The sequence below is a fragment of the Melozone crissalis genome, unplaced genomic scaffold, assembly GCF_028551555.1.
Source record: "Melozone crissalis strain CALT ecotype California unplaced genomic scaffold, PUWL_Pcris_2 ptg000187l_1, whole genome shotgun sequence".
NCBI lineage: Eukaryota > Metazoa > Chordata > Aves > Passeriformes > Passerellidae > Melozone > Melozone crissalis.
This window is the reverse complement of record NW_026535952.1, coordinates 729,708-748,605: the sequence shown is the minus strand read 5'-3', so window position 1 is coordinate 748,605 and position 18,898 is coordinate 729,708. Positions and strand designations below refer to the sequence as shown.

Below are 18,898 nucleotides of genomic sequence, written 5' to 3'. Positions count from 1 at the left end.
GTTTCTGTCACTCGTCCGGACCCGCTTCACCCCCGGCTCTGCGGTGTTCGCTGGCGAGAAAGCAGCGGGAGCGGCGGCTGATCCCCTTCCGCGGTTACAGAGCAGGATTGGGATGGAAGGGACCTTAAATCCCACCCAGTGCCACCCCTGCCATGGCAGGGACACCTCCCACTGTGCCAGGCTGCTCCCAGCCCCGATGCCAACCTGGCCTTGGCACTGCCACGGATCCAGGGGACACCATCACCTGCACTTCCCTCTGAAGGTGCGAAAAACGCCAGTCACTTGTTTTTGAAATGTTAAAAGTTTAATAGTAATAAAATGCTTATAAAAATAGTAATACAATTGTAGTAATAATAATCTGGACTAGGACAATACAATAATTTGGATTAGGACAATATGAGACAATAGAAACAAAGAGTTATGGACAGCCCGGGTACCTTTTTTGGGCAGCACAAGCCCGAAAAAGGACCCATGTTAACAGAGGATTAACCCTAAAAACAATAACCTGTTGCATATTCATACAGCTCATCCATGATGCATAAATTCCATTCAAACACAGGATTCTGGCTGGGCAGTGTCAGCTCCTTCCTCTGAATCCTGACGGCGTCTCCAGGGCTGAGCAGGCAGGAAGAAGTTCATTTCTCCTGATAATGGAGCAATAAATTCTCTTTCTCTGAAAGACTCAGGTGTCCTGTGGCTGCTATCTTGGTGTGTCCTTTCTTTAAAAAGTATCTTACATAGCATAGTTTCTATTTTAATTTTGTTGCAACCTAAAACTGTATTTAACATACTACTTAAGAGAATTTCCTGCTCTCTGCAGCCTCTGCCCTCTGCTTCTCAGTTGCAGAGCAGAATTAGAGAAAACAACCTGGAGAGCTCACTGGGATTTCCCTGGCACAGTGAATCCAGTCTGGTTTAAAACACAGAATTGTGGAGTTGGTTTGGCTGGGAGGGAGCCCAAAGCTCACCTCAGCCCGTGCCATGAGCAGGGAGCCTCCCCTTTGCCCTCAGCAGAGAGGGTTTGCTCTTTGTGGGGAGCAATGGCACAAACATTTCCTTCTGTGGTTTAGTGTCTGGTGTCTGAATTTGGAGCAGCCATCTGATTTCTGCTGAAAACCTCTTCTTGCGCAGCCTGAAACATCCTGTTTTTACTGCTCCTCCACCAGGCAGACCTTTTGTCTGTGGTGTTGTCACTGTGGATTTCAGCTTGCAGAGTAATTGCCACAGTACTTGGTAAAAGTGGCCCTTTTCAAAGAAATGGAGAACAAAAAATACATATTTATATTTTTGCTCTCTTGATTTTTTTCTCTGTGGGCTCTTCTGAAACTTCAGTGCATCCAAAACTAGGAGAGACTGCTCCTTCCCTCCAATTTTTTTAAAATTTGTGTACAGTCCTATTTATTTTTCTTTTTTTGCATGTTCATGTTTTGCAATCTTGGCTCAGAAAGAAATAAAAAATGTGGAAGATTTTGAGAAGAATTTCTCTATGTTTTCCCAGTTAAAAAAACTATGTCTTATTTTAGCCTGAAGGTGATGCTGTTTCTCTAGGAAAAACTACTGGAAAAGCCTTTGGGAAGTCTGCTGGGAGCTACTTGTGTTAAAATTCAGTATACACAGATTTATGCTCTTTGTCTTGGCAAGTTTTCATCAACCTTTTGGAATATTGAGTTCTGTCTGAGCATCAACTCAGTTTAATAAACCTCCCAGTGTGTCATGGATCAGCACACTCAAAATAAAAGCCAGTAATTAATTTTTTAAAATTATTATCATTATTTTTAATGCACGCCCTTCCTGTGCGGTGCTGGCCCTGTGCTCTGCCGTGCTGCCAGGTATGCGGTGGCCCAGCTGTGCTTTCTGTCCCCACAAAAGCTGCTTTCACTTTGTTTTGGGAGATTTCCTGTGCAAGGCTGGAGCCACAGCAGCCCTGTGCGGTTTCTCCAGCACACCACTCATCCCTGTCCCCTTCTGCCCCTCTGGGCTTTGTCTCCAGCTCTGACACCGGGCACATTTCTGCTCCCTTTGTTGGCTCTGAAACCTGGTGAGACCTTCAGTGTGCTGAGAACCCTCTTGTTTTGGGCAGGGTTGTTTGAAATCCCTTTCCAGGCTCAGGTTCCTCCCTGGCAGGGTGGGCAGGCCCTGGCACAGGGTGCCCAGAGCAGCTGGGGCTGCCCCTGCATCCCTGGCAGTGCCCAAGGCCAGGCTGGACGTTGGTGATGCCGTGGGAAGGCCGACCTAGAGCAGAGACTGGCAGAACTAAAGAATAAAGTAGGGATTTATTAAAAGGCCTCCATGTGTAAGAGAGGTTTTACAGTGATTTCTGTGAGCCAGAGAGAAGTTTGATCCATGTTCACCCCTGAAAGAATTTCCTGCCAAGATCATTGACACAGAAACCACAAAATAAAGGAGAAAAAAGAGAAACCTGAGAAGGTTTCTGCACCTGCCCATTCCAATGAGCACTTTGTTTTTGTGACCAATGAGTAAACTTCTGAGCTTTGTAAGAATGTGTAAAAAGCATCCATGCTAGAATAAAAACAGCTTGAAGCCTTCTGAAAATTGTGTGTGGCTTTGCATTGTCTCCATCTCAACTACAACATCCATGGATGCACCTTGGGCAGCACCAGAGCCCAGTCAGGGCTGCACCCAAAATGAACCAAAATGGCCCCAAAATGCACGGCCGGGCACGGGATCTGTCCCTGGGATCAGTTCTGCTCCATTTGCACCTTGCAGTTCATTGTCCCATTCCAGCTTTAGCCCAGGCAGTCCCACCCTGCTTGTTTTTCTCTCTGCAGCCCACGGGGTTTGTGCTCCTGGGCTGAGATTGGGATCATTTGTCCTTGGTGCCCAGCTGGAGCAGGAATTGTTTTGTCTCCCTGCTCTGTGCACAGAGCTCACCATCCCTGAATGTGAACCCAGAGCCACACACTGAAGCAGCACAGAATGTGAAAAATAGAAAAGCCAAACCTGAGCCATCATTTCTACCCCTTTAGGGGCCTGACAAAACCTTTGTTGAATCTCTGATCTAAATATCTACTAATTATAAGTATTTAATAACAGACAACTATCTAACAATAGTAAACAACTAACAATAATAAGCATCTAAAATAGTAAACATCTAACAAGAGAAATATCTAACAGTAAGTAAATATCTAACACTAGATAAATATCTAGTAACAGTAAATATCTAACAGTAAATATCTAACCCTAGATAAAGTTCTAACCACAGAAAATAGCTAACAACAGTAAGCACCCTGGGACAGTGGAAGGTGTCCCTGCCCATGGCAGGGGTGGAATTAAGTAATTAAATGATCATTGAGTTCCCTCCAACCCAAAATAGTCTACATTTCTATGATTCCACGACTCTTTAACCCAAGTTTTGTGAATTTGTGGCACCACAGTGAAGACAACAAAGCTTACAGGGGGGCAGAATCTCTGGTGATTTACACTCATTAAAAACCAGCACTGAGCTAAAAGGCCATCAAATGCTTTCTGGGGCTGCTAAAATTCCTAACTGGTCTGGGGTTTTTTCTGATTACTCTGTTTTAGGGTAACTTTAATCATTGCTGGTAAAGAGCTGCAGGAACTGCACAATTCTGGCTATAACGCATCATTCCCTGGGTGGCACTGCTGGAACTGAGAATTCCAGATTTTTACTGAGAATTCCAGATTTTTACTGAGAATTCCAGATTTTTACTGAGAATTCCAGCCTTTCTGTGCTGCCAGGCACTGACCCCCAGAGAACACTGCACTGACCTGAGGGCCTGGAGAAGCTTCCAGAATGGAATGACAGAACTGGGATTGTGGAGTTTGAATGGAAGTGTGTGATATCACAGGGTGGGAAACTCAGAGTGTTATAGATACATATTACAATATTGGCTTTTCACAGATATTAAAATGGATTTTATATGTGTGATGTTAAAGTAACTTTGTTATGAATATATAGTTTTTATTTCTGTTACTAATTAAGCTTGGACATAGTAATGAAATAGCAATGCTGTATTAAAATGTGTATTTAGATGAGATAACACCCAATAAACATAAAATGATGGCACTTGCTACAAATCTGCTAACTGTTAACACTCTCCATCTAAAGACAGTGCAGACTAAGGCCTAGAAACTGGAAGTGATAAGAATTTACTAAAATTACAACCAAAAAATATGCAGACTCTAAACAGGCAGACCTGAAGAGGAGCCATCCTAAACAACTCTTGAAACATGTAAACTAAATTTGAAGAAAAAGTTCACTATACATGAAAGTCTATAAATATACAGCAAGCTAATATAATGAAAAGAATATTTAAGGAATAGCCCCAAAAATACCAGTGTGCTCTGGGCTAGGTGCCAAAATACACCTGGTGTAACAACCTTTGCTCTTTGCCCTTGTCTCCTATTGTCCTTGATTAAACTTTTTAATTTTCACAAGAGAGTGAACGTGGTTTTCACATGGAGTTTAAGGGTTTAGAATACAGTAATAGATATTTAATAATATACTGTTAGAATACAGGAATAGACAGAAAGCAAGATGGAGGTTTTGGGGTGGAGGTTGCTCCTTCTTCTTCCCCTTCTTCTTCCCCTTCTTCTTCTTCTTCTTCTTCTTCTTCTTCTTCTTCTTCTTCTTCTTCTTCCTCTTCTTCTTCTTCTCCTTCTCCTTCTCTTTCTCCTTCCCCTTCTTCTCCATGGGTTTGGGTGGTTTTGTGTCATTGGATAAAAAAGTCCCCATTGTGGGCACGGGTGGTTGGGTATTGGGTTAAAAGTAAAAAACAATTTAGGTGTCATTTCTTAATTGGACAGTTGTTTATTATTATTATTATTATTATTATTATTATTATTATTATTATTATTATTATTATTTAAAGGCCTTCAAAGGCCTTGTAGAGAGAGACAGGGCTCCATTTTTAGTTTGTTGGAGTGAAGTGCTGCAGAACTCAGGGTTTGTGAGCCTGTGACAGAGACAAGAACTGATAAACATCTGAGTGCCAACAAGAAATTCTGTCTCACACATTTAATCCCAGCCTGGCAAACAGAAGTTAAGGCTCCACACGGCCCCAGTGGTTTCCAGGGCTCTCAGACAAATACAAACACAGGCACATGCAACCAGTGTTCCCCAGAGCAGATCCTGCCCCAGCTGGGATTTCACAGCCCCTGGGCCCTGAATCTCCATAGGTTAATCAATATGGATGGCAATTGTTCTCAGTGCACACACCAGATGAAATAATAATTTCTGTTTCTCTGCTCTGCTCTGCCTCCTCGCTCAGGTGGAGCACAGAAATAGCAAAATGATACAGCTGCGCTGGTGGAGCAGTTGGATTTGTTTTGTTCTATAAGAGAATGTGGGAAATGAATTTGTAGAAAAATACAAAACAAATTGTAGAAAGTCAAAAAAGAACTAAATCTGACAGGACTGGGAGGAGGATGCTGGAAATCCCAACCCCCTTGGTTTGGGGGACCTGTGAAGCCTGGACCTCAGGGGGGTTTATTTATATTTTCCCTTTTGTAAACTTCTGGGAAGCTGGTGGATTTCCAGTCCTGGGAAGTTTTTCCTCAGGATTTGACATGGAATGCACATGAACCAGCCCGTGGAGGCTGAATAAAGGGGGATGGAATTTCAGAATTTCAGTGTTCCTGTAGCTCCCTCAAGCATTTACTTGATCTTACTCACAGGAAAATGAAATAAATGAGATTATTAAATGAGTGTGAGCAAAGGGGCTTGGAATGGTGGAGAAAGAATAGAGAAAGGTGCAGAAGGGGTGGAGAACTTTAATTTGCAGTGGGAATTTCAGCCTCCAGAAGTTTCTGGGCTCTGGGTATGGGGTGGCACAAGGATTTCTGCTCTCTCCTGGTCTCTGGCTGCTCCTGCTCAGTTTGGGGCTGGGCTGAGCCTTGTGTCCCACAGGAGTTGGAGCAGATGGGAAATGAGCCGTGAGCAGGGCCCTGTCAGGACCCCAGAATTCCAGAATCAAGGTGGGAAAAGCCCCCCCAAGATCACCCAGCCCCACCAGCACCACCCCAATCCCTGTCCCCAAGGCCACATCCAGACTGCTCTGGGACAATGCCAGGGACTCCAAACCTCCCTGGGCAGCTCAGCCCAAGGCCTGACCACTCTGCCAGGGACAAAAATGTTCCTAATCTCAAATCTGCCCCTCCTTGGTGCCATTTGAGGCTTTTCCTTTGTGCTGTCCCCTTGGGCAGTGCAGGAGATGTGCTCTGGTGGGCCTGGAGGCAGCTGCGGGGGTGTGGGCACAGATTTCATCTCTGTGGGCACAAATTTCATTTCTGAGGGCACAGATTTCATTCCTGTGGGCACAGGTTTAATTTCTATGGGCACAGATTTCATTCCTGTGGGCACAGATTTCATTTATGTGGGCACAGATTTCATTTATATGGGTCTAGATTTCATTTCTGTGGGCAGAGATTTCATTTCTGGTGGGCACAGATTTAATTTCTGTGGACACAGATTTCATTTCTGGTGGGCACAGATTTCATTTCTGTGGGCCCACATTTCATTTCTGAGGGCCCAGATTTCATTTCTGTGGGCCCAGATTTCATTTCTGAGGGCCCAGATCTCATTTCTGTGGGCACAGATTTCATTTCTGTGAGCACAGATTTCATTTCTATGGGCACAGGTTTAATTTCTGGTGGGCACAGGTTTCATTTCTGTGGACACAGATTTCATTTCTGAGGGCCCAGATTTCATTTCTGTGGGCCCAGATTTCATTTCTGTGAGCACAGATTTCATTTCTGTGGGCCCAGATTTCATTTCTGTGAGCACAGATTTCATTTCTATGGGCACAGATTTCATTCCTGGTGGGCACAAATTTCATTCCTGTGGGAATCTCTTTCCTGGGAGTGCACAGGAACCTTGAGCCCCCTGTTTGAGCCGTGCCCTCCCTCGATGCTCTCCTGGCTGTAAATAACCAACAATGGCACAGCAGATCCCATTTTTTTTTCCCGATGAAATCGTTGTAAATATTCTAATAATGTCATTACCAAGGCCATTTGCAGCTCAGCTGGCAGCAAACAACTGCTGTTCCCCGGGATGGGAATCTCCAGCTTGCCATGGGGGTGAATTTCCGTCAGCCCTGCAGTGGGAATTCCAGGGGAGAACAGGTGGGAGTGTGGAATGGGACGGGAGCAGAGGGAGCAGAGGGGTTCCTGTTCCTCCCCCTGCAAATCCAGAGCAGCCTCGGGGTGCTGAGCAGGGGATTTCACCCCTGGGATGGGTCTGACCACGTCCACAGCCCTGGAGAACTTTCCTGAAGGGCAGGGCTGGCACGGGGGCATCTCCCCTCCAGCTCTCCTTTCTCTCTTTTCCCTGGAAACCTCTGCAGTGACTCTGGAATGTTGACTTTCCTATAGTTATTTTGGTTTTTGGGGTTTTTTGGGGGGGGTTTTTTGTGGGTTTTTTTTTTGGTTTTTTTGGGGGTTTTTTTTGGTTTGGTTTTTTGTTTTGGTTTTTTGTTTTGGTTTTTTGTTTTTGTTTTTGTTTTTTGGTTTTGGTTTTTGGGTGTTTTTTGGGGTTTTTTTGTTTTTTGGGGTTTTTTTGTTTATTTTGTGGGGGGTTTTTTTGGTTTTTTTGTGTTATTTTATTATTTGGGGGTTTTTTGTGTTTTTTTTTTGTTGTTGTTGTGGGGGTTTTATTGGTTTTTGGGGGGGTGTTTCTTTTTGTTTGTTTGTTTATTTGTTTGTTTTTAATTTTGTCTTGTTTTTGGTTTTGGTTTTTTGGCGCAGTTGGTTTTTTTGGGGTATTTTTCTTGCTTTAGTTTCTGTTTGGTTTTGGTTTTTATTTATTTTTCTTTCCTGCAGCTCATTAACCTGTTATCGCCCCCCAAATCTGAGGTCTTTGCCACTCTTTTCAGTCTCATGGAGGGCAGCAAAGCCCCCACTGCAGCAAGATTTGGTGTTTTCCCCTTCCCCCTGGGTGATTTTTTTGCCTGGAAGGAGCATTTTGGCCACAGCAGCACCCAGAGTGCTCAGGCCATGGCACTCAGTGGCTGCAGTAATCCAGAGAGTGACCTGGGAATTTCACCTTTCCCTCTTTTTAGCAGAACAGGGTGAACACTTACAGGCCTTGAGAGGAAAATCATTGTTTAGCCTGATCCCTGCTCTTTATTTTGGGGAAATCCTGCGGAGTTTTGCCAGAAGATGGCAATTGGAAACGCTCCTTGCGAAACTCCTCCTTTAATTTTACAATCTGAAACACCTCCTCATAAAAGGATTTATTGTAGTGGGGACGTGTTGTTAATTATCATTAGACCCCTGCTTTTGATTAATGCTGCTAATTAGTTTCTGCCCTTGACTTTTTCCAATTAAGGAGGGGATGCCTTGGTGCTGAGCACGTGGGCAGATTCCCTAATTAGAGGAGAGGAACTCTTTTGTAGGTGATGATTGGAACTTTCAGGAGTTGCTGGAGGGAGGTTTTCGGGTTTAACAGGAGGTTCACACATTAGGTATTCCTATATAAAATTTGAGATAAGGAATATTGATTCAGAAATGCCATGGAATAGGATAGATATTGTTGAGAGAGAAATTAAGTTAAAAAAAAAAGTTTTAAAGGATGGTCTTACAAATAAGAGTAGGTACTTTGGAGAAATAGAACTATGAAAGATATATTGTAGTGGGACCATGAGGTCATCTGCAATATATGTATAATATTAAATATGTACTATATATATATTACATATATCTATATATATTGTATATATTTAATATGTACATATATATACATATATGTGTATATGCATATATATGTACATATGAAATATGTACTATATATATACACATATATATATGCACATATATTGCAATATATATATATTACATACAGTACATATATGCGTACTATATACATAGTTTTATATTATTAACTAATAATAATTTTAGTTTCAGTTTAGTTTTAGATTATTAACTTCAGATTAGTTTTAGATTTTTAACTTTAAGGCATTTACATCATGGTGTGGCAAAAGCTGATAGGCCAAGAAACACTTACAGTGCACTGTAATTAGGAAATATTTGGCTTCTGATTGTGAATTATAGCATCTGTATTGTCTCTCCCTCCACATGAGACTGAAAATGGAATAAAAGTTTGTAAAACACCTCTCAGTTGCCCCATCTCTGGGTCAGAAAAGGGTATTATCCAACAAATTGGTGTTTTGTGTGAGGATCGAACTCAGGAGTAACTGTCCTGGCTTACACGTGCAAGAAGTGAAATAATCTGTGATTCTGGGATAGAAGAAATTCTCCAGTTCTGTTCTTCCCTTCTCTTCTGAAGGAGGGGCTGGGGGCCCTGCTGGTGCTCTGGGGGTCCTGGGGGTGCTGGGTGTGGAAAAAGGGGCTCAGGGGGGCACAGCTCCTACCAGGAGGGGCAGTGATGGGGACTGGGCTCTGCTGCCTGTCCCAAGGGAAAGTAGGAGAGGAAAGGCCTCAAATTGCACCAGGGAAGGGCAGATTGGAGATTGGAAAAGAAAAAATGGCAGGAAAGAAAGGCCAGGCCTTGGGCTGAGCTGTCCAGGGAGGTTTGGAGTCCCTGCAATTGTCCCAGAGCAGTCTGGATGTGGCCTTGGGGACAGGGATTGGGGTGATGCTGGTGGGGCTGGGCTGGCACTGTTGGAACCCTGGTGCTGAGAATTCCAGACTTTCTGTCTGGCACTGACCCCCAGAGAACACTGCATGGACCTGAGGCCCTGGAGGAGCTTCCAGAATGGAATGACAGAGCTGGGATTGTGGGGGTGGAGTTTGAACAGAAGTGTGTGATATCACAGGGTGGGAAACTCAGAGTTTAAGGTTTTAGAATACAGGAACAGATAGAAAGCAAGATGGAGGTTTTAGGGTGGAGGCTAAGAAAAAGGATCCATTACTGGGGTGGCTCTGGATGATCCTGGAGGGCTCTCCCAACCCCAGTAAATCTGGGATTTACACCTTTAGCAAGACAGCCCCTAATTGTGATTTCCCTTTCCACAATCCACTGAGCTCTGGGGAGCAGCTGGAAAATTGTTCCCAACTGTCTTGGTTTGAACAGCCAGGTGTCTGCAAGGAAGGCAGGAGCCTCCCCTGAAATGGAAAATGCAAACCCCCTCACTATGAATTATTATAATTCTGAAACTAAGGGGCTCTCAGGCAAAGATGAGAATAGGAACAATATTTTTGCTTTACTAGGTGCTGGGTACCTCTTACTGATTCCCTGACTTCTGGGTCTCAGGCTGGGCCCTCCCAGGGGGCTCCTCTGTCAGGGGAGACCCTCCTGGGGTGGTTTTGTGTCAGGAAAGAGAGATGTACTGGATCTTTTCAGTCTTCAGGTTCTTGTTTATTAGAGTTTTATCTAGAGTTTTGCACGCCGTCCACACCAGGCTCAGTGTACTGGAAAAGCACCACAAAAATCGCCAACAATCTCTTGTTCCAAGGTTTTTTAAAACTAAACTATCCAATTAAGAACTGAAACCTAGATTATTTCCCTTTTAACCCAATAACTGATCCGTGAGAGCCCCCAGTGGGGACTTTTCTGCCCAATTACAAAATGCCACCCAAACCCATGGAGAAGGAGGAAGAAGAAGCATGAAGAACAAACCCAGGACAGCACCCTGTGCCCTCCATCTTGCTGCCATCCACAACAGACTGAAAACCCCAAAACCTCAATTTCTCACCAAGTGATGCACCTACACTGCTCTCTATAATCTATTTCACACTTTTGTGGATTCCAGTCTATGTTGAAGTCTGGGAAACTTTCTCCATGGATGAGGGTCAGAGTCAGTGCTGCCCTGGGGGTCAGGGCACCCCAGAGCAGACACAGAAATATTCCCTGTGTGCTCTGGGTTTCCACAATTAGGAAAATTAAAGATACAAACGCAATAGTCTGAAAAAAGAAAACAAACCGCTGACAGAATTAGACCATGCCCTGCCCCCTGTGTGTCAGGGCGGTGTCCCAGCCCCATCCCATGGGGCTCAGCCCTCCTGCAGTGCCAGCTGTGGCTCTGCTGCAGCAGGGATCCTGCACAAGGGGGGAGTTTTCCTCTGCAGCTCCAGGGGAAGAGGCAGCTGCTCCTCTGGGGATGCAGGGGGCAAAGGCTGTTCTGCTGTCCCAGCACCTCAGATTGGATCCAGGCAGGAATGCTTGGCTCCTCCCCTGGGCGGAGCATCTCCCCATGGGATGCTGGGATTGGATCAGCCATGCAGGGACACTGAAGATAATTAGTATCTTAAGAGAAAATATTAATAATTAATGAACATGAAGTTAATGAATAATTAATGGCCCATGAACAGAAGAGATCTCCTGGAGGGTTGGGTGTGGAAGAGATACCGCCCAATGAACAGCAGAGAACTGCCCCAGCTCTGACAGATGGAAACAGAATTCACACCCCCATTTCCAGCCTAAGTCACCAACTTCCCATGTGGCAATGTGTGGGATCTGCAGGGAGCTTCTGTGGGATTCTTTGTTGATTTACATCGAGTATTTATTCCAAACCAGCAGGTTTAGGGCCAGCTATAATTATAAAGCAGTTATAATTATAAAGAATTCACATAATTATAATATAATTATAATATATAATTATATAATTAGAATTATGTCATTATAGTGATATAATTATAATACATCATTGTAATTATATATTATATATTATATATTATATATTATATATTGTATATTATACATCATATATCATATATCATATTTAGTATATCATATATTATATAAAAATAATTATATAAAATATTTTTATATTTATATATATTATAATTATATAAAAATAATTACATATATTTATTTATTTTTATAATTGTAAAGCATTCACACCATGTTAAATGCACTTTATTTCATTTAGTACAGTCAAATGTTGCAGCCATGTATTTTCACAGCTGATTTTGGTGATATAAATTGGGATGGCCAGAGGGAGCACTCCTTCAGAGAGCACTTGGAATTCTGTGTCTGGAATCCCCTCTCAGAGTGCAGAGTGCTCCTGAGCTGATGCTGCCCTGCAGTGGAATTTCCTCACCCTGCACATAAAACCAGGAAACCTCGTGGTCCTTGTTGGCACCAACATCTCCCTTCACACTTCTCCACAATGGGGGAAATCCAGAGAGGATTAAAATAATGAAGGGACAGATCTTTTCCAAAGGCTGGAGCTTTGCAGATCCTGGACTTCAAAAGCATAAAATAACCCCATTTCTTATCTTTATTTTAGAGTAACCCTAAGAACATCTCTTTGTTTTGGAAATAATTTTTCCCCTAATTTTTATTTACTTTTGATGTTGTATCCTTGGACCTGGGAGATGTTGGGCCTGTCCTTTCTCTCTAATTATTTTCTCTCTAATTTCTCTCTAAAATTTCTCTCTAATTTCTCTAAAATTTCTCTCCAATTTCTCTCAGATTTCTGTCCTTCCCTGTGCCCCAGATTCTTCTCTGGGATATGACAATAACAATTCTGCCTTTCAAAGAGGACTTTTCTCTCTTTAGCTCTCCTTGATCCCAGGTCTGCTTTGTAAAGTTTGAATGGAAGTGTGTGATAATTTTTTCAGCTGTTCCATCAGGTGAGGTCTGCCTAAAAATGTAAAAAATTGGTAGAAATAAAGGGGATAAACAATGGGATAAAAAAATGGGATAAAAAATGGGATAAAAGTATTTCTCAGAGTCTGTGGGGGAATTACCCTGCATGTGTAATCAAGGCATTATATTTATAATCTGTTTATTTTTAATCCTCTCCACATCTATAAGTGTCTCAAATAACTGTGGCCTCTTGTGTTGCCCAAATCAAAGAAAATTTATCTCAGATTATCAATAATTTTTTCATCAGTGAAACTGTCACAACACATTGTGAAAGCCTGGATTCAAAACAACCCACAGCAGGTTTTTGGGAAAATGGGTTGGGATGGCTTTGTACTTGGAATATTTCATAGGATTCAAGTAAAAGAACCTCTTTTTGGAGGGAGAAAGTGTTAATTTCATTAGTTGAATCTAATTTTTGGTTTGGTTTAGTGTTTTTGATTTGGTTTAGTGGTGGGGTTTTTTTGGTTTTTTTGTTGTTGTTGGTTTTTTTGTTTGTTTTTGTTTATTTTGTGCAATTGAATTTTGTTCCTGGGGGGAAATGTGCTTTAATTAAAAGATAATGAGGAAATAATTTTTTTTGCATTATTTCTTGTTGCACTGTAACCACTGGAACAAATCATGCTCAGAGTCTGTGTTTCCTTAAAAAGTTACCTGCCTTTAACCTGGATGTCTGTTAAAATCCAATTACTCTTGAACAATCACCTTTACTGGTTCCTTTATTCTGTTTTCCATGGATCAGTCTGACAGTTCTGTCTTAGCCTGGATTTATCAGAGGGATTTTATGCGACTGATCTCAAACATTTAATGCAAAATCCCAGATTTGAGATTTAGCAGAGGAGCCTCCAGCAGTTCTGCTGTCCCAGAGCTTCCATTCCAAGCCTTTGGCTGGGTGAGTTTGGTTTCATGATAAAATGGACAAGGTTCACATGTCTTAAATCAATTAAACTTATAAAACAGATTTTTATACTCAAATTTACCCTTCTGGGACTGTTTCTCCTTGATTTTCCTTTTCAGCACCTCTTCCCAGTGGGATACACCCAACCTGCAGATGCAAACCTTGGTTAAAAGCCTTGAATCCTCTCACAGGAATTCCTAAATTTGGCCTTTGCCAAATTGTGCCTTCAGTGTGCCCTTGGTGCAGCCTGGATTTCCAGGGATGAAGGGAGAAGATGGGAAATAAAGGTGTTAAATTTATTTTCTCCCAGTGAAATGGCACCTTAGTGAGGCACCTCTTGTGTGTTTAGTTTAGACGTGAAATTATTTCCCTTTTCTGAGCCGCAAATATTTTAATTGAAAGAGAGCAGGATCCAATGCTCAACACAGCCAGGGTTTGGGGTGTGTTTGGGGACATCCATCTGGTGCTGGACATTTCACCCATTTTTGGATATTTCACCCCTTCCAGGACATTTCACCCATTCCTGGACCCCTCATCCCTTCCTGGCCGTGCTTTTCCTGCCCAACTCATCTGTCACTTCTGTCACTCGAGGTGTTAAATGTCCCTGGAAGCCTTGAAAGGGCTCCATCCCCTTTTCATCCCCCCTGAGCAGTGCATGGAAAAGAGAGAATTCAGCAACGAGTTCTGGGTTTTGTTCTCGAGTTAGGAAGTCTCGTGTCACCCTCTTTGACTCATATAATCATGGAATCATGGAAAGATTTGGGTTGGGAGGGACCTTAAATCCCACCCAGTGCCACCCCTGCCATGGCAGGGACACCTCCCACTGTCCCCAGTGCCCAGCCTGGCCTTGGGCACTGCCAGGGATGCAGGGGCAGCCCCAGCTGCTCTGGGCACCCTGTGCCAGGGCCTGCCCACCCTGCCAGGGAACAATTCCTCATGGCCAAGATCCCACCCAGCCCAGCCATTCCCTGGGTGCTGTCCCTCTCTTTCCCCACTCCTGGAGCTGCCCCCAGACACGGGGCTGCGCTGGGGCTGCCCCTCCTGCTCCTTGGCACAGCATTTTCCTGGGATTTATGGCTGGGCTGTGTCTCCTGCAGCTCCTCTCCTGAGCAGGAATTCTCCAGCTGCACACAGAGCCTTGTAGCCCCATTTCTCTTCATCTCAGAGAAAAGCAAGGCACAGTTCTTCCCAGGAATATTTCTGGCTTTCACATTCTCTGAACCTCAGAGAAAGGAAAAACAATTCTTATCTCATTTTCTGTGCCTGTGTTTGTGCAAAAGTAAAATGCAATATAGAAATTACTTACCCGAAATAATAATATATTGTTTCCTTGGCCTATCAGGGCCAAGCCTATGTGTGTGTATCAGGACTGTCACTGACAGTCATAAAATGCTGGGCAGTTGTGTGCAGTTAAGTACTTATAAAATTCACATATAGAATAGAATAGAGTAGAATAGAATAGAATAGAATAGAATAGAATGTGATATAATATAATGTAATGTAATATAATAGTATAGTATCACATACAATAGTATATTATAGTATAATATAATATAATATAATATAATATAATATAATATAATATAATAGTATAGTATAGTATAGTATAGTATAGAATAGTATAGAATAGTATAGTATATAATATAATATAAATAGTATATAATAGTATATAATAGTATAGTATAGTATAGTATAGCACAGTATAGTATAATATAGTATAATATAGTATAATAAAATAATTAAGTAGCCTTCAAATAGAATAAAAATAAAAATATATACATAAAATAACAACACATAATATATTATAATAATATATTATAATAATATATTATAAAAATATAAATAAAATTATTAAGTAGCCTTCAAATAAAATAAAAATAAAACAAAAATACATAAATAAAATAATAATACGTAATAATATATATGATAATAATATATTATAATAATATATAATAAAAAAATAAAATAATTCATTAGCCTTCTAATAAAATAAAATCCTCCTCATCATTCCTCCTTCGTAGGAGCATTCCCTGCAAACACTCCAGCCCTTCACCTTTGTGCTGTGAGCCAAACGCACCCGAGTCCCCTGGAGGCTGCAGTGCCACCAGAATATTCCGTGGAGCTGTTTGGGTTTCCAGCCCGGCAGAGCCGGCCCCTGGCCCCTCATTTCCATCCAGCCCTCCCTTAAATGCAGATTTGCAGGAGGGCTGGAGCACAAATCCCATAACAATGGGTGGGATTTGTGGGAGCTGTCCCCTCGGAGGACGGCAGAGCATTAACTCCTGTGGGTGAATGTGTTATTGACTCGGAGCAAACAGCTCCTTTGAAAGGCCCTACAAAGTGCTAGTGGCCAATAATCCACAGCAAACACACAAAGAGCGACACTGTGACAGTCGGGACAAAAGGGACACGCAGGGGTACAGATAATGAATCATTAATGACCTGTGCTGCTCCCGGGGCTGCCTGAGGGAGCTGAGGGGAGGCTGCGGCTCCTGCACGGCTGGGGACACCAGGCTGCCTCTGGGGACACTGAGGGATGGCTCCTCTCCCTGGGGATGGCTCCTTTCCTCTCCCTGGGGATGGTTCCTTTCCATTCTCTGGGGATGGCTCCTTTCCCTGGGGATGGCTCCTTTCCTCTCCCTGGGGATGGTTCCTCTCCCTGGGGATGGCTCCTCTCCCTGGGGATGGTTCCTTTCCTCTCCCTGGGGATGGTTCCTTTCCATTCTCTGGGGATGGCTCCTTTCCTTGGGGATGGCTCCTTTCCTTTCCCTGGGGATGGTTCCTCTCCCTGGGGATGGTTCCTTTCCATTCCCTGGGGATGGTTCCTTTCCTCTCCCTGGGGATGGTTCCTTTCCCTGGGGATGGCTCCTTTCCTCTCCCTGGGGATGGTTCCTTTCCTTTCCCTGGGGATGGTTCCTTTCCTTTCCCTGGGGATGGTTCCTTTCCTTTCCTTGGGGATGGTTCCTTTCCTTTCCCTGGGGATGGCTCCTTTCCCTGGGGATGGTTCCTTTCCTTTCCCTGGGGATGGTTCCTTTCCTTTCCTTGGGGATGGCTCCTTTCCCTGGGGATGGCTCCTCTCCATGAGGATGGTTCCTTTCCCTGGGGATGGTTCCTTTCCCTGGGGATGGCTCCTCTCCATGGGGATGGTTCCTTTTCCTGGGGATGGTTCCTTTCCTCTCCCTCAGGATGTGGTTCCCTCCTGCATTCCCGGATCCAGAGATCTTCCCAAGACTCCAACAACAGCCTTGTGCCACAAGGATTTGATTTGAAAGGAAAGGCCAGCAACAGAGAGCTGGGGAAAGGAAAAGGTCTCCCCTCCCTCTCCCTTCCCTTCCCTTCCCTTCCCTTCCCTTCCCTTCCCAAACCTTCCCAAACCTTCCCAAACCTTCCCAAACCTTCCCTTTCTCCACTGTCTGCTCATCCCAGAAATCTGGGCTCTGCTCACCTGCATTTTACAGAGGAGAGAAGGGAATATTCCTCATTTTTAATTACCGTAAAACATCAGCAGCTAATTAATATTCATTCAGCATCATAGAAATCTCCTGATTTACCTGAACAGAAAACCCCAGGCACTCAAAGTGACTGGGCTATTCCTTAAAAGCAGAGATCAGATCAACCCCCAGATTCCTGATTTTGTGGGGGAAAGAGAACCCCGAGCTCTTTATAACTGTGCAATGACCCTGAGCCATCCCCAAGGAAGACTCCAGAGCTGCCATATTCCTAAATTGTGGGGAGGAATGCAGAATCCCAGAGAGGAGAATCAGAGGGTCACACAAGGTTTGGGTTGGGAGGGACCCCAGAGCCCATCCAGTGCCATGGCAGGGACACCTCCCATTGTCCCCAGTGTCCAGCCTGGCCTTGGCACTGCCAGGGCTGGGGACCCCAGAGCTCCCTGGGCAGCCCCTGCCAAGGCCTGCCCACCCTTTCCATGGGGAAATCCCTCCTGAGAACCCCCCTGACTGCTCCCACACATCCATGCCATTCCTTTACCATTTCCGGTTTGTAAATTTAGGATTTCCAAGCTGGCCAGTGTGAGGTGTGGGCAGGAAAGGACTGAGAGCCATTATTTAAAGGCAAACCCACCCTGGTTCCCTTGTTTAGGAATTCAGATGTGTGAGGGATTTTGAGACTCTTCTCAAAATTATTTTTTTTTAAGCTGAGGAAAAGGTGAAGGACAAAAGTGAGACAGTGCCTGCGAGTCTGAAAGGTGGCAGATGCTCGGTGTGAAACAGGGGCACTGCTGCAGCCAGGGCTGACAACCAACAGCTCCTGCAATTTTGGGATGAATTGCCAATGGTGCTGCAGTGCCCATCCCTGCAGGTGTCCTCTGGAGGTGGCACTGAGTGCTCTGGGCTGGGCACAAGGTGCCCATGGGGCACAGCTGGCACTGCATGGGCTGGCAGGGCTGTGCCAGAATCCTCAGGGATTTGGGAATTGTGTGAAAGGGGCACATGGGGACTCACTGATGGTTCTGCTGTCTGTGGGCTGGAAGATGAGGAGAAGATTCTCCTCTGCTGAGGTGAGGAGCCTCCCTCCATCCCTCCCTGAATTCCTGCAGCTCCTTGGCTCCATCTCTCCCTGAATTACTGCAGCTCCTTGGCTCCATCCCTCCCTTAATCCCTGCAGCTCCTTGGCTCCATCCCTCCCTGAATCCCCGAGTGCTCCTCCCTGAATCCCCGAGTGCTCCTTGGCTCCATCCCTCCCTGAATCCCCGAGTGCTCCTTGGCTCCATCCCTCCCTGAATTCCTGCAGCTCCTTGGCTCCATCCCTCCCTGAATTCCTGCAGCTCCTTGGCTCCATCCTTCCCTGAATCCCCGAGTGCTCCTCCCTGAATCCCCGAGTGCTCCTTGGCTCCATCCCTGCCTGAATCCCCGAGTGCTCCTTGGCTCCATCCCTCCCTGAATCCCCGAGTGCTCCTTGGCTCCATCCCTCCCTGAATCCCCGAGTGCTCCTTGGCTCCATCCCTCCCTGAATCCCCGAGTGCTCCTTGGCTCCATCCCTCCCTGAATCCCCGAGTGCTCCTTCCTGAATCCCCGAGTGCTCCTTGGCTCCATCCCTCCCTGAATCCCCGAGTGCTCCTTGGCTCCATCCCTGCCTGAATCCCCGAGTGCTCCTTGGCTCCATCCCTCCCTGAATCCCCGAGTGCTCCTTCCTGAATCCCCGAGTGCTCCTTGGCTCCATCCCTTCCTGAATCCCCGAGTGCTCCTTGGCTCCATCCCTGCCTGAATCCCCGAGTGCTCCTTGGCTCCATCCCTGCCTGAATCCCCGAGTGCTCCTTGGCTCCATCCCTCCCTGAATCCCCGAGTGCTCCTTGGCTCCATCCCTCCCTGAATTCCTGCAGCTCCTTGGCTCCATCCCTCCCTGAATCCCCGAGTGCTCCTTGGCTCCATCCCTGCCTGAATCCCCGAGTGCTCCTTGGCTCCATCCCTGCCTGAATCCCCGAGTGCTCCTTGGCTCCATCCCTGCCTGAA

At 44.8% G+C, this 18,898-nt stretch overlaps 1 protein-coding gene across 1 annotated transcript in view; it reads right to left on the bottom strand.

Annotated features, from left to right (window-relative positions):
- The window catches only part of CRYZL1 (crystallin zeta like 1), a 286,566-nt gene that overhangs the window by 248,410 nt on the left and 19,258 nt on the right, over positions 1-18,898 (bottom strand). The gene's annotated exons all lie outside the window — the stretch shown is intronic.